This window comes from Pteropus vampyrus, unplaced genomic scaffold, assembly GCF_000151845.1.
Source record: "Pteropus vampyrus isolate Shadow unplaced genomic scaffold, Pvam_2.0 Scaffold69, whole genome shotgun sequence".
NCBI lineage: Eukaryota > Metazoa > Chordata > Mammalia > Chiroptera > Pteropodidae > Pteropus > Pteropus vampyrus.
Genome location: NW_011888850.1, coordinates 710,625 through 723,379, shown reverse-complemented (window position 1 = coordinate 723,379; position 12,755 = coordinate 710,625). Strand labels below are relative to the sequence as shown.

Here is a 12,755-nt window from a genome sequence, read left to right as displayed (position 1 = left end):
TGCACAGGGCTGTCTCTCGTCTTGATTCTTTGTCCATACTACTCTCCTTGCCTGTATTGGTCTTTTTCCTTCTCTTTTCCTGTCCAGTTCCTGCTTATCCTTTAAGACATGGTCAGGCAACTCCTTCCTTAAATCCCTTCCCTACCCTACCCCCAGGCTCGGCCCCGATTCTGTCGTTACCTGACTTGTATTAAAATTATCTGCTAAATGGGTCTGTCTGAGACCATGGACTCATTCTGTTTAGGGATGGTTTTGATCAGTTTTGTAGTTTCAACTCCTGGCTTTTAATAAATATTTTGTCGAAGGTTGAGTTCTTGCAAGATGCTCTGAACTACACAAGAGGTACCATTTATCCTTGCAAAAGATCCCTCGATGACAGTTTCGGCCACCTGATAAACAACTTTTGGCTAGCTTGGCAGACTAGAGAATCTGCCTTTTGGCTGTGAGTGGGGCTAAAATGTCTGCTAAACGCTAGGCGATTTTGATTTAAGCGTGAACATATCTGGAACAGACTACGGTGAGAAATGAGCCACATTTACACATCACCATAACCATTTTATTATCTTAGATATTCATCCAAGTGCTGGCTACATTACTCAAGTTTGTGTCACTGAGAAAAAAAAAGCCCAATTGGGAAATTTCACCTTGTGTCTGTGAAGGAAATAGTCTTTGAAAGTATGTTGAGATAGTGTGAAGAAAGACTCTATATTATTGTTATTTCCCCACTTACGCTATTTTTCTTTTTTCCAATGTTTTTCTCCATTTCAGACATGGTGCTTTAAATCATTTGACTTGGGGGCAAGATTCGTATATAGAATATGGGCCACTGTGGAGGAGATAACTAAATCCCTAGTTGTTTCTAAGTGACAGAGAGGAAATAGATCATATGACTGGTACGCTTCTGGCATGTAATCCTTTCTGTCACTTTGGAAGATTGTCAGGGAAATAGAAAAAAAAAGTCTGAGTTCTCTGAGTAGGTTCTGCTTTGTATAGTTCCAACTAAATTGAACTAAATCTGTGCCTAAAGATTGCAAGTCTACATCAAATGGTGCAGGCTGAAGGTTTTACTCTGTGTAAAAATGGTAATTTCCCCCCTTTGGAAGGCAAGGAGACAGGAATGGGAGGGGTGGGTGGGGGAATCAATGTGTAGGTCAAAAATTTGAATTTTAAGTGCAATCTTCTTAGTCATCACTTTCATTTCTGTCTTCTAGGGAAATCTGACACAGCTAGAAAGCAATGGAAAACACTAGGGTTGCATCAGATGTTGAAGAGGAACTGATCACACCATGGAGATAAAAATGGTCTCCTTGAGCAGGATTTTTAAAAAGCTGGTTATTTAGAGGTAGCAGCCTTTTGTGGGGAAGCTAACAAGGGCTCCAGAGGCCCATTTGTCCCTTAGCGATGTTGGCCCCATATTTGAATGAGGGATGGATGTTTTGATGCTATTCTTTTTTCTTTCAGCACAGATTTGCGAGCGTGGGCTGCAAATAAATTTTCATCCCTGTCAGGATGTCTCGCTATAGGGAAGGTTCTAGATTCACTCTGTGGAACAACGTCTACAATAAATTTAATGTGGTTATGGTTTTTCCTTAATTCTGTGGGGCAAGTAGATTTCTTTCATTCATTCTTAAGTCTGCATCTAATATTAGCCTGCAGTGTTACTGGCACTATAGGTGACCCAGGGGAGAGTTAGAAAGGAAGTAAAAGAGCTCGTGGGGGAGAAACAACGCACTGATGAGACTAATATTTGTCTAACACTTGAAAATGTAAAAGTCACTTCCCATTGCTTTACCTCATTAGTTCTCTCCACAAACACACTGCGTAGGCTTGACTATCTCCATTTTACAAACGAGGACGGTGAAGCTCGGAGTTGTAAGGGGACTTCTCCAGCATCCTATTCCAGTAAATGACAGAGTCTGAACTTAGAAATAGTATTCTGACTCTAAAACTGTATTAGATTCCATTCAAAACTGGCAATCGTGGCCCGATCTCTGTACAAGTGCATGCTGATAAGGCTTCGTGAATGATCGGAGTGGAACGCGGTCCCTCGAGGGTGGTATCTGGGGAGGGGGTGCAGTGCGCATGGGTTATTGGAGTCAAAAAAAGTCCTGCCGTGGAGAGAGGCGAGGACAAAGGCAGGGATGAGCTGGGGTAGGGAAAGGCCAGACCTTCCCAAGCAAAAGGACCATGGTTGGGAATAATGAGAGACAAGTCGAGGAGACAATGGCGATGTGCATATAAGGGGTAGGGGAAACGTAACACCTGGAATCTTCTTTCCATTGCCTCAGGGAGCCCATGGTGGAAGGTCTGTGAACACTCCTAAGAACGTGTTTTGCACTGGTGCTAAATGGGTAGAAAAGGGGGTTGCCAAATGAGCTATATATAGAAGTCGTGCAAGGGAAGTTCTTATGCAAAATGACTAAACACGCTCCATTGCCCTGCCTGGTTACTTATAAAAGCTGCACTATGTGCAGAAGTCGATGGGAGCCCAGATATTTTAATCTCTCAGAATAAAATGATAATGAAGTTGTTCTAAAAGACAAAAGGCTTCTGGATTACCTGCAGCAGTTTATGACAGTCTGTCCCTGTGTCATAGTGGAGATAGTTTTAGTACATTCCCATCAAACATTTCCTATATCTAGCAATGACATTTTGGAAGTTGGGGAAGACTGGGTGACAGCCGCACTCTAAGGAGGGATGGAGAGCTTAGGGGTGGAAAGGGAAGAGAGATCCGATGCAGATCTGGATGATCTCTATGCAACTTCCTAGCCACAAATCACTTATTGAATCACTGAATTCATAGGACCAAGATCATTATGCATTTGGGTCACTCCACTTACAGTTGAAATCTGGGACCTGCAGGGCTGGAGGTGGCAGCTGGTCATGTCAAGAAGACTCCTCTGCATCACAAGCACAAGAGAGAGCTCTGAACTCATGGGAGACACCCCTGGAACCCACAGCAATCAAGTGGGGAGGCTTACAGAGCCTGGCGAGGGGAGCTGGGTTGCAGGAGTGCTCTGCTTTCTTCTCCTGCAGCTTCCAGGTGGGTCCCTGGGCACAAACGATGGAAAGAGACTTTGTAAGATTTAGTGCCTGACTGGCTGCACCCAGAATCTCATCCAGGGGAATATCTGCCTAATTCTAGCATAAGGAGTAGAGTTTGCTTATCCATTTTGGTTAAGAGCATAGGCTGTAGGACCAGAGAGTGTGTTAAAGTTCTAAGGGCTTGAGTTTCCTCTGTAAAATAACAATAGAACTGATAAAATTGTGGTGAGAAGCAAATGAGATAATGCACGTGCTGCAAGTTAGGTTCCTTAGGACACAGATTATGAGGCGGAGATTTGCATGCAGGAAGGTTACTGAGGCGTCCTCTTGGGATCAATACTTTTGGGAAGGCGAAGGTAGCATTACTGGACAGAGGGAGAAGGTGAACTGTGACGCAACTGTAAGAAAGGCCTCACATGGGTGCAGCGTCAGTAGTCCTTCAGAATTATCCTAAATTGAGACAAAGGGGGTCAGTCTTATATCCCCACATTGACCAGTCACTGGATGCGAGCTGTCCCCCAGGAAGAAGGTATGATCTCGGACAAAGAAACTTCATCAGAGGGCAATGCCTGCAGAGGAATGGATAGCTGATAGCTGTTACCAACACTCCCAGCAGGTGAGGGGACTGAGTATTTGAGCCCTGAAGGAGGGGAGGCATCTAGACGATGCACCACACATTCACTGTAGTGTCCTCTTTGTGCCTCAGTTTTACTTGTTTCAAATAATAAGTTCTGGGAAGCTCTTCTAGGACTCTGGTGGGCTTCTTTTCTTGGGGAAGGTAAATAGAATGAATTAGGACCTTCACCACAGCAGCTGCTCTTGAGGCTGCAACTGATACTTACTGTCTTCCTTCTTTACTACCCATTGTAGCTTCTCCATACCTTTCTCTGGTCCAAGTGGCTTACTTGGTGGGTGCAAACTAGGCTGTGGCTGCTGTATTTATCCATTTTCCATTAAGAGACACCAAGGGGATCACCTGGGTACCAAGCACAGTCTTTCCTGTTCCCTATGTGTAAAAGCAGCTCTATCACTTCCTGATTTTCAGGGTCCATTTCTCATGCCAGAATGTTGACTTCTTTCCTTTTCTATTCTCTTGGTATGAAGAACGTGAAGTAACTGGATGGCAGCCATACCTTGTCATTTAATGGGAAACTCACTGTGTCCCCTGGGGGAAAAAGGCCACCAACGATGTTGTGAGCTTCTGAATCTTTGTAGGATTTTTCTCCTCCCATTTGAAGGGCATGTGTGTTACCAAGGCCTCCAACATACTTTTCAGTTCTTGGTTCTCAGGTTCTAATAAAATACTGTCATCAGTAGAGTAGATGAATAGAATGTCCTAGAGGATGTCCTCGTGGCCCAGGTTTCTTTGGATTATACTTTGACAGAGGGTGAGAGAGTTAAGTCAGCCCTGGGGCCAGGCTGTAAATGTATACTGTTGTCTGTCCCAGGTGAAGGAAAGCTGTTTCTGATCTTCCCTTCTGATAGAGATGGAAAAGAATGCATTTGTTAGATCCATAACTGCAGACTATGTACCTGAGGCAATGTTAATCTATTCTAAACAAGATATCACATCTGGCATCCCTGCTGTAACGGGAAGTAGTGCTTGGCTGAGTTCGCGTCAGTCCACAGTCATTCTCCAGGACTGGCCTGACTTCTGTAGAGGCCAGACTGGTGGATTAAATGACGATGCTATGGGATCACCTACCCTGCATCCTTTAGAGTTGCCATTCCCCTTGGGATGTGATGCTGTTTTTGATTCACTGTCTTGGCTGGAGTGGGATAAAGCAGTTTCAGAGGCTTCCGCTTGGCTTTCCCACTATGATATGTGGGATTTTTGCCAAGAACCAAGTATGTCCATTCTAGTTATATATTCAGATACAGGGAAAATGACTTCTAGATGGGTCTGAGGAACCAGTGACCAAGGCCGGGTTCCCATGTATTAATTGGCCCCCATAAGCTCCCACTCTAATGGGAGTCGGAGTATGTATATTTGGATCCCTGGGTTTCAGTGTTGATCTGTGTCCTATGTCCAACTGTCCTCAAAATGCTTAGGATTTCCCCTTTTCCAAGTAGACGATGACCTGAGTAAATGAGCATAGATTCCTCTAGGGATGGATTGGGGTCATCATTACTATACTACTTACCAGGCGTTGGAGGCTCCTCCCTCCTGGGGACCTTGCTTCTCTTTTAGTCAATAGGTTTCAGGTCAGAACACCAGTTCAGATCCAGAAACTGGACTAGGGGTCATGACTTTTCGTTGGGTTGCCCTTAGTCTCTTGACCATTCATCCTTGGTTTCCTTTGTTTGTATAGGTTGAACATTACCCTGATTTCCGTGGTAGAAGCGGTGCAGTGTAATCAACCTGCCACCAGGTAACTGGCTGATCACCTCAGAGAATGGTGCCATGTAGGGGACTCAGTGTTGATCCCTGCTGCTAGCAGATTGGGCACTCGGTTGTGGCCCTAACCAGGTCAACCTTGGTCAGTGGAAGTCTATGTTGCTAAGCCCACATGTAACCTCCATCCCTGCCACCAAGGCCACTTTGTTCATGAACCCATTGGCAGTGACAGTGGTAGCTGGAGAAAGAGACATTAATATTCACAGCATGGGTCATCCCATCCACTCAATTATTAAAATTCTCCTCTGCTGAGATCACTTTTTGGTGAGTGTTTACATTGGGCACAATATCTTTGTTTTCTTGTCACCAATGGTCACCAATTTTCTAATCATCTTCCTCCTAAGGCCCTGATCATCCATCCAAACCAGGGCTACAACCTGTGGCCCGGTGTCTAGTCACGTGTCTGGTTCATTTCCCCTTCCAAGCAACGTGAACACCAAGTGCACCGCCTGAAGTTCTTCCCCCTGGGAGGATGTTCCTTCACCACCGTCCTTCAGGGACGTCCCAGAAAGGGGCTGTAATGCTCCAGCCGTCCACTTTCAAGTGGCACCTGAATATCATGCAGAACCACCTGCCAGCCGGGTCTGAGTTTTGTCTTCCTCTGTCAACTGATCGTAGGGAGCTCCCCCTGAGGCCATAGGTGCGGGCTGGGGAGAGAGAAGGTAATGTGGCCGGAGCGGGGACCGTGGGAACTCGGATCACTTCCTCACCTAACTTACTTGGGCCTTCAGGGCCTGCTTGGGCCTGGTCACACGGATGCCACTTCCGTGTGTAACCTCTGTTCCCACCACCATGAGATGGAATGCTGTTGCGCACACCCAACTCTATGACCTGCTCGGTTAGACAGCGCCCAGTCCGTGATGGGCAGCTCAGGTTGCATGGAAGCTCGCTGGTTCATGGTTAAGCATCCAGTCTCTACTGAGGCCTGGGAGCAGACCAAGAGCATTTTCTCAAAAGGAAAGGAGTTTTCTGTGGAGACCTATGCTCAGAGTCAGCTACTGGGACCTGTTAAAGTCTCACAACAGCATCCCTATCTGCTCCCAACCCTTCAAGCCCCATTGGATCTCCTGGGTCATGTGGCCCAAGTGGCAGAGCCACTTGCATGGCAGCCTGGACCTGTCATGGAGCCTTCTCTTGCTCTCAGCCCCACTCAAAACTAGAAACTTTTCGGGTCACTCAGTAAGTAGCCAGAGTAACACACCCGAACAAAGGGATATGTTACCTCTAAAATCTAAAGAAGCCCACTAGGCATTGTGCCTCTTTCTTGGTTATAGGAGGGGCCAGATATAACAACATGCCCTTCACATGAGAAGGGATATCTTAACATCGGGGCCCCATACTACTAGATCCCTATAAATTTTACTGAGGAAGAGGGTTCCAGAATCATAGCCATATTTATTTCATAGCCTTTGCTATGCAAATGTCTTACCACTGAGACTGGAGTCCTGCTCACTAGGTCCAATCAACACAGCGTCACCAAAGTGATGGAGCAGTGTGATATCTTATCACAGGGAGATGTGATAGGGATCCCTCTGAACAAAAATATGACATAGGGCTGGAGAGTTCATATGTCTCTGAGGTAGGACAGTGAAGGCGTATTGCTGGCCTTGCTCACTGAAAGCAAACTGCTTCTGGTGAGCGTCATGGACAAGAATAGATAAAAAGGTATTTGCCAGAGCAATAACTACATACCAGGTACCAGGGAATGTGTTAATTTGCTTAAGCAATGAAACCACGTCTGGTACAGCAACTAATTCAAGTCACCACCTGGTTAAGCTTATGATACTCCACTGTCATTCTCTAAGATGCACAGGTCAAATAGGCAATTGAATGGGATGTGGTGGGACTCACCACCCGCTGCATCCTTCAAGTCCTCGATGGTGGCATTGATCTCGGCAGTCCCTCTAGAATGTAGTACTGCTTTTGATTTCCTGTTTTACTATTTTCTTAGGTAGAGACAGTTCTAGTGACTTCCACTTGGCCTTTCCCACCCAGATAGCCCTCACTCCACAAGTCCAGGAACCAATGTGGAGATTCTGCCAGCTACTGAGTATTTTATCTATTCCAATTATGCATTCTGAAACTGGAGAAATAATCATGGGATGAGTTTGGGGACCTACCAGGCCCACTGTGAGAGGGACCTGAGCTAAAACTCCATTGATCCTCTGATCTCCATAAACTGCTACTCTACTTGGTGGGCCACAGTGACATTGGGGATATCTTAGAACTAGCGTCAGCTCAGAGCCAATGTCTAGTAGTCCTTGAGAGGTCTAGTGATATTCTTTTCCCCAGTGCAGTTACCCTGGTAAAAAGTCATAGGGCCCTTTGGGAAAGGCTGAGAAAAAGAGTAACACTATAAATTTTTGGTAGTGTACTTTTTCCTCAAGGGGACCTGGCCTTCCCTTCACTCAAGGGGTTCTAGATCTCTAAACTGGCTCAAATGTGGGAATTGATTGAAGGATTCTGACTTTACTTAACTTAGAACTTTTCTGCTTATACAGATCAAGTAAGAATTTAGTAAGCTTCCTATCAATTTCACTTCTGGGAAGACTATGATCAACTAGCCAATGCCGTAGGTCTAGGGGAGCTGGACTATTCTGGTTGCTGTTTTGATTCTGCTGTCTATTATAGTCACCACGCCCATGTTGCCTTTGGCTGTTGAGTGCTGCCACTTGACCCCTGCCACCTCAGAGTCCAATTACTTCCACTGAATTTATGTTTCCAGTCAAGCAGCGCCTTGACAGTCCTCACCGCAAGATCTGGCCGACAGAGAAGAGCAACCATTGAGCCCTTTAAGGATGCTGGGGCTCCCCTCGCAAACCTATTTCTCACGGTCATGTGACAGGTGTGTCTTCAGGACCCTCCAGTGTGGCTGAGTAGATCTTAAATGACAAATCCACTCTAACATTCCAATCTCTCTAAACCTTGGAATCTCTTCCTCTATCTTAAATCAGGTAGGCCAGGCATTTCCCTCCATTTCACTCACTGTGGGCCTCCTCTTGGTCCATGTTTCAGCCCACCAACCAAATTCTGAGAACTTTTTCTAATTCCTTCAGCCGTAACGTTAAACACAGAATCTCTGCTTAGTGGTCTATATTCATAAATTTGGCCTGATCCAACTTTACATCCCTTCCACCATTATCTCACACCCTTAATATCCTTTCCTACTAAACAGTCCCCTCACTTCTATTTGTATAAATTAGAAAACTCAAGTAGCTCTTTTGGAGTGTGGTGTGCTTCCACATGGGTCACACTTTCGACCTCGTTTTTAGGGGACTTCTGGGTCTTGAGGCCAGGTAGAGGTCTAGGAGCGAAGAGGAGAGCTGGAAGTGGGTACTGAGGACAATCAACATTGTCACTGTCGTGCGTGGCAATTGCCTCAGGGGAAGAAACATTATTGTTTCTTTGTGCAATGCAGAGTCAACCCTTCAGACTGAGATGGAAAGGCCTGGACCAATGGGGGCAGAGGAGCTGCTGCTCCTGAAGATGGGGTGCCAATTCCACTGGGGATAGGGAGGCTTCTTCCACTGGCAAAGAAGAGCCATCAGAATTTAGAGGCTCAATGTCCGTTGGACCTTGGAAGACCATGGCTTCATCATGGTCTCCTCATAGGTCCCCATCCCAACTTGCAGGATCCTGTTCCTTCCCACTCAGTGCTTCATCTTAACCACAGATTCCCTGTGAGGGCGAGGGTTCAGCATGTGTTGGGATTAAACCGGTTGCGGGATGAGGTTTGTGTTTCATTTTAAGCAGCGCAGCCCCGTGACTACAGGAAATAGGGTTTCCTTTAGGGTACACACACGGAAGCTCTGTGGTGCCTGAGCTGGGAATTCAAATCCTCGAGGTCATGCTTTGCTTTCACCACTTGCCCAGTGACATTAGGAGCAACAACCAATGTCTTTATGCTCATTTGTTTTCCAAAAATGTTCAAAAGTGTCACATGCAAAATCACCTACCACATTGTATCTTATAAGTGGTTGATTAGGAGTGTTCGATGCAGATATTTTGCATATCTCTATAAGTGGCTCATGCTGTGGACTGTCAGGGCCCTCTTTACTTCTGGAAATAGAATCATTTGCATCTTAAAATCTAATTTCAGAAACCCTAGAACCAGTTATGGCCAATGTAATTCCATGTTACATAAAGATTATTCTTATTACTTAAGCTACATTTGGTTGTTTTCTGTTACTTGCAGCCTTAAGCACCTGTCATAATGAATATAATGACATCAACTGATCAGGGCCCTTAAAGCATAGGGTTTAAGGTGATGATAATTTATTACTTATAATTAGCATGCAATTTACACCATTTAGCAGGTTTATTGTGTATTGTCTTTATCAAAATGTCAGAATTGGTCCACAGCATAGCCCACATTTACTTCAGGCCTCGCCTTCCTAGAACCATAGGGAAGCTTGCATTTTAATATTCAGTCTTTACTTGAATAATCTCATGTTTGTTCATCCTTGAGAGGACTTCAGTGTTTTAGCTTTGGTTCACAATTCCTCCTGAATTCCTGTGAAATGTTGCTGCTCTGCATCTCTGACAGTGAGATTCCATCCAGCTCAGGCAACTACTCCTGGACTTGGTGCTGTTGTCGGCTGATGTATGTTTGTCACTGCATCTATCTCACAGGCGAACACATTTTGGGATATTTGTCCATCTCACAAGCCAATAAATTCCCTGTCCTAGCAACTGATCACTCTCTCCCATATGGTCCACAAGTAGTCTGGGACTGTGGACAGATCCTGGCCACAGCTGATTGGTGCAGGGGTGTACCCCATTCCCAACTAGGCCAGTTGTTTCCTCTGTTGGAAATTTGTATTTGTGACCATGAGAAACAGGCGTTGTCTATAGTTTCATCTATAATGTGTAAACTTGGGAGCTGTGGAGTGGCCATCTTCTGCCCACCATGGAAATAGATGAACAAAAAAGGTCCGTCTTCAGAGAGACAGAAGGATGATTTTCTCCTTGCCTCCAGCCTGAGCCTTTCCCTCAAGTATCTATCTGTTACACATTTCATCTTTGTCCCTCGTTTGGTTCCTCTGTCACATCCGGGCTTGCATTGACATTACTGTTTGCACATGTTATCGCTTTTCTCCGTGAGTGTATTTATTTCAAGGGCTTTTATTTCTCTGTGTTAGGACTTGTTCTTATTTACAATCAGCAGTCAATTTGAATCATTAACCAGGATGTTACAAATGCTGTGATTTGGGCATACAAAGGTGGTACGAGAACAGAGACCACAGAGAGCAGAGAGGAGCAGTGACGCCTGGAGTTTTATAAAAACTCTCATTTTACCGAAGGGGCCCATTGTTCCCATGTTCACAGGTTGTGTGTCTCACTGTATTCAGTTACTCTCTCTCCTCTCCTCCGTGGCAGTCTCCATGAAAGCCCTTGCTCTTGCACTTCCTCTGGAAGTTCTGTTGCCAGGAAACGAGGAGAGGTTAAAAGCTCTTGATGTGAAACTCAGTAAGAGAAGGCGGAAGGAGAGTTGGCAGACATCAGGTGTGCTTTGGGCCCGCTTAAATCTATACCAGAAATCTACACCAAGAAGATGGACAAAATTGGGAAGGGAGCAACAATAACTAAGGTGGTGAAGTTATTCTGTGCCAGGAGTTTTACAGTAACAAGAATGGAACCGATTCTCCATCCTTGGTTTGAACACAGAGTCAGCTCTACGTTGTGGTGGTTTTGATTCAAGCAGAGATTTTGGATAGCAATGAATAGTGGTTTGGGAACGTTGGAAACTGACACACGCACTTGACACCAAGATGGTGGATGTTTACGTTTTTATTTTTATCTTAAGTTATTATGATATTTAAATCTAGAATTATTTTGATATGGAAACCAGGCTATCATATCCACATGTATCCGTGGTATCTAAATAAATACCTTAATTTGCCATTATTTCTAAAATTTTTTAAAGAACTAAAACAAGCTCTATTTGTTTTTTTTTTCCTAGTAGTATAACCTTCTCAATGCCTATCATCCCGCTTTACAGAGTGTGTTAAATAAATAATTGCATCTATGCATGAATCAATACTTAATTGGTAATTTAGAAAAGCGCATCTCAAATTTTAAAGTGCTTTAGAATTACCCAGAGATCTCGTTAAAATGCAGATCCTGATTCATTCAGTATGTCTGGGTCAGGCTTGAGAATCTGCATTTCTGACGAGTTCCTAGGTGATGCCTACACTGTTGGCCGATGGGCTATATTTTAAATAGCAAAGATTTAGAAGACTGGAAAGAAAGAGCTTCATGCAAATCAATACCCTTTGGTGTTTTTCTTCCTGTGTCCAAGTCAGTGGTAAGGTGAGTTGAGCAGTGAATGCGGTTGGAGGTCCGGAAACGTAGGTCCTAGTCCCAGCCCTGTCACTAATTAGCTCCATGACTTTGGGCAGATCACTCACCTTCTTTGGAGTTGAATTTTCAGTCCTGTAAAATGAGGGAGTAAGGCTGGGTCCTATTTTAAGGTGTCCTGAGGAAGCTATTGCTCTACAGAGATGTGGGCAACCCCCACCCCCTCAGGAGAAGTGTAAGAAGAGAAACAGTGAAGCCAATGGAGAAGGAGTCATTATTTAGAAAGATAGATGAACAACCCCGAATGTGTCCTGTCACTAAGAAGGTGGCTTTAAGAAGGATGCAGTGGTGGATTGTGTCAAATGCTTTCACTTGGTTGTCGTTCGATATAGTATTTAAGGTCAGCATGTCTCCCACTCCTGGGATTTTAAAGCTTGCATCGTTTGAAGGAAGTCTGAAAATGAATTCTGGACCTGACTCCTTACTGGTGGTATCTAGAGTGTTTAAGATCATTATTAATGGCAAAGGAGGAGGGAAGGGAAATACCAAGCGAAAGAGTCAGAAGCTGCCAAAGCTGCCCCACTGCCCTTGGAGTCTGATCTACTCTTCCTTCCTTCCCAGTGGTTTTTCTGGTGGATCCTTGGGAACAGGGAGACAACTGATTCATTCAGTTGTCACTCTTGGGCAGAGACCCAAGAGGAGCTGATGATCAAAGTATGACCTGGGCATACACGCTGAGATGGTTTTTATGTCCTCTATTTATTTCAAGGAAGGAGGAAAGGGGAGAGAGAAAGATAAATTTTCCAATGATATATTTTTATTATTCAAAACCATTTTTTCTCACCTGCGACTGTACATTAGAATCACCTACGGTATTTTAAGAAAATATACCCCCTCCCGGCCCCCCACCTGCCCCAAGGTTCTGGTTTCATTAGTGTCCATTGGGATTCAGGCAGTGTGTTTGTTGGTTTGTTTGCTTGTCTGTTTTTTAAAGTTCCCCTGATGATTCTAA

The 12,755-nt window shown here is 44.7% G+C and overlaps 1 protein-coding gene across 18 annotated transcripts in view; it reads left to right on the top strand.

Annotated features, from left to right (window-relative positions):
* Positions 1 to 12,755, top strand: part of RAPGEF5 (Rap guanine nucleotide exchange factor 5) — a 416,073-nt gene that overhangs the window by 1,720 nt on the left and 401,598 nt on the right. For 7 of the 18 annotated variants that reach the window (XR_002780766.1, XR_002780765.1, XR_002780767.1 and 4 more), the window contains exon 2: positions 1,212 to 8,288. The gene's annotated coding sequence lies outside the window, so the exon portion shown is untranslated. Of the gene's footprint in view, positions 1 to 768; positions 894 to 1,211; positions 8,289 to 8,715; positions 9,913 to 12,755 lie in introns of those variants that run through there. The other 11 variants (XR_002780769.1, XM_023531481.1, XR_002780774.1 and 8 more) reach the window with 9 other exon arrangements.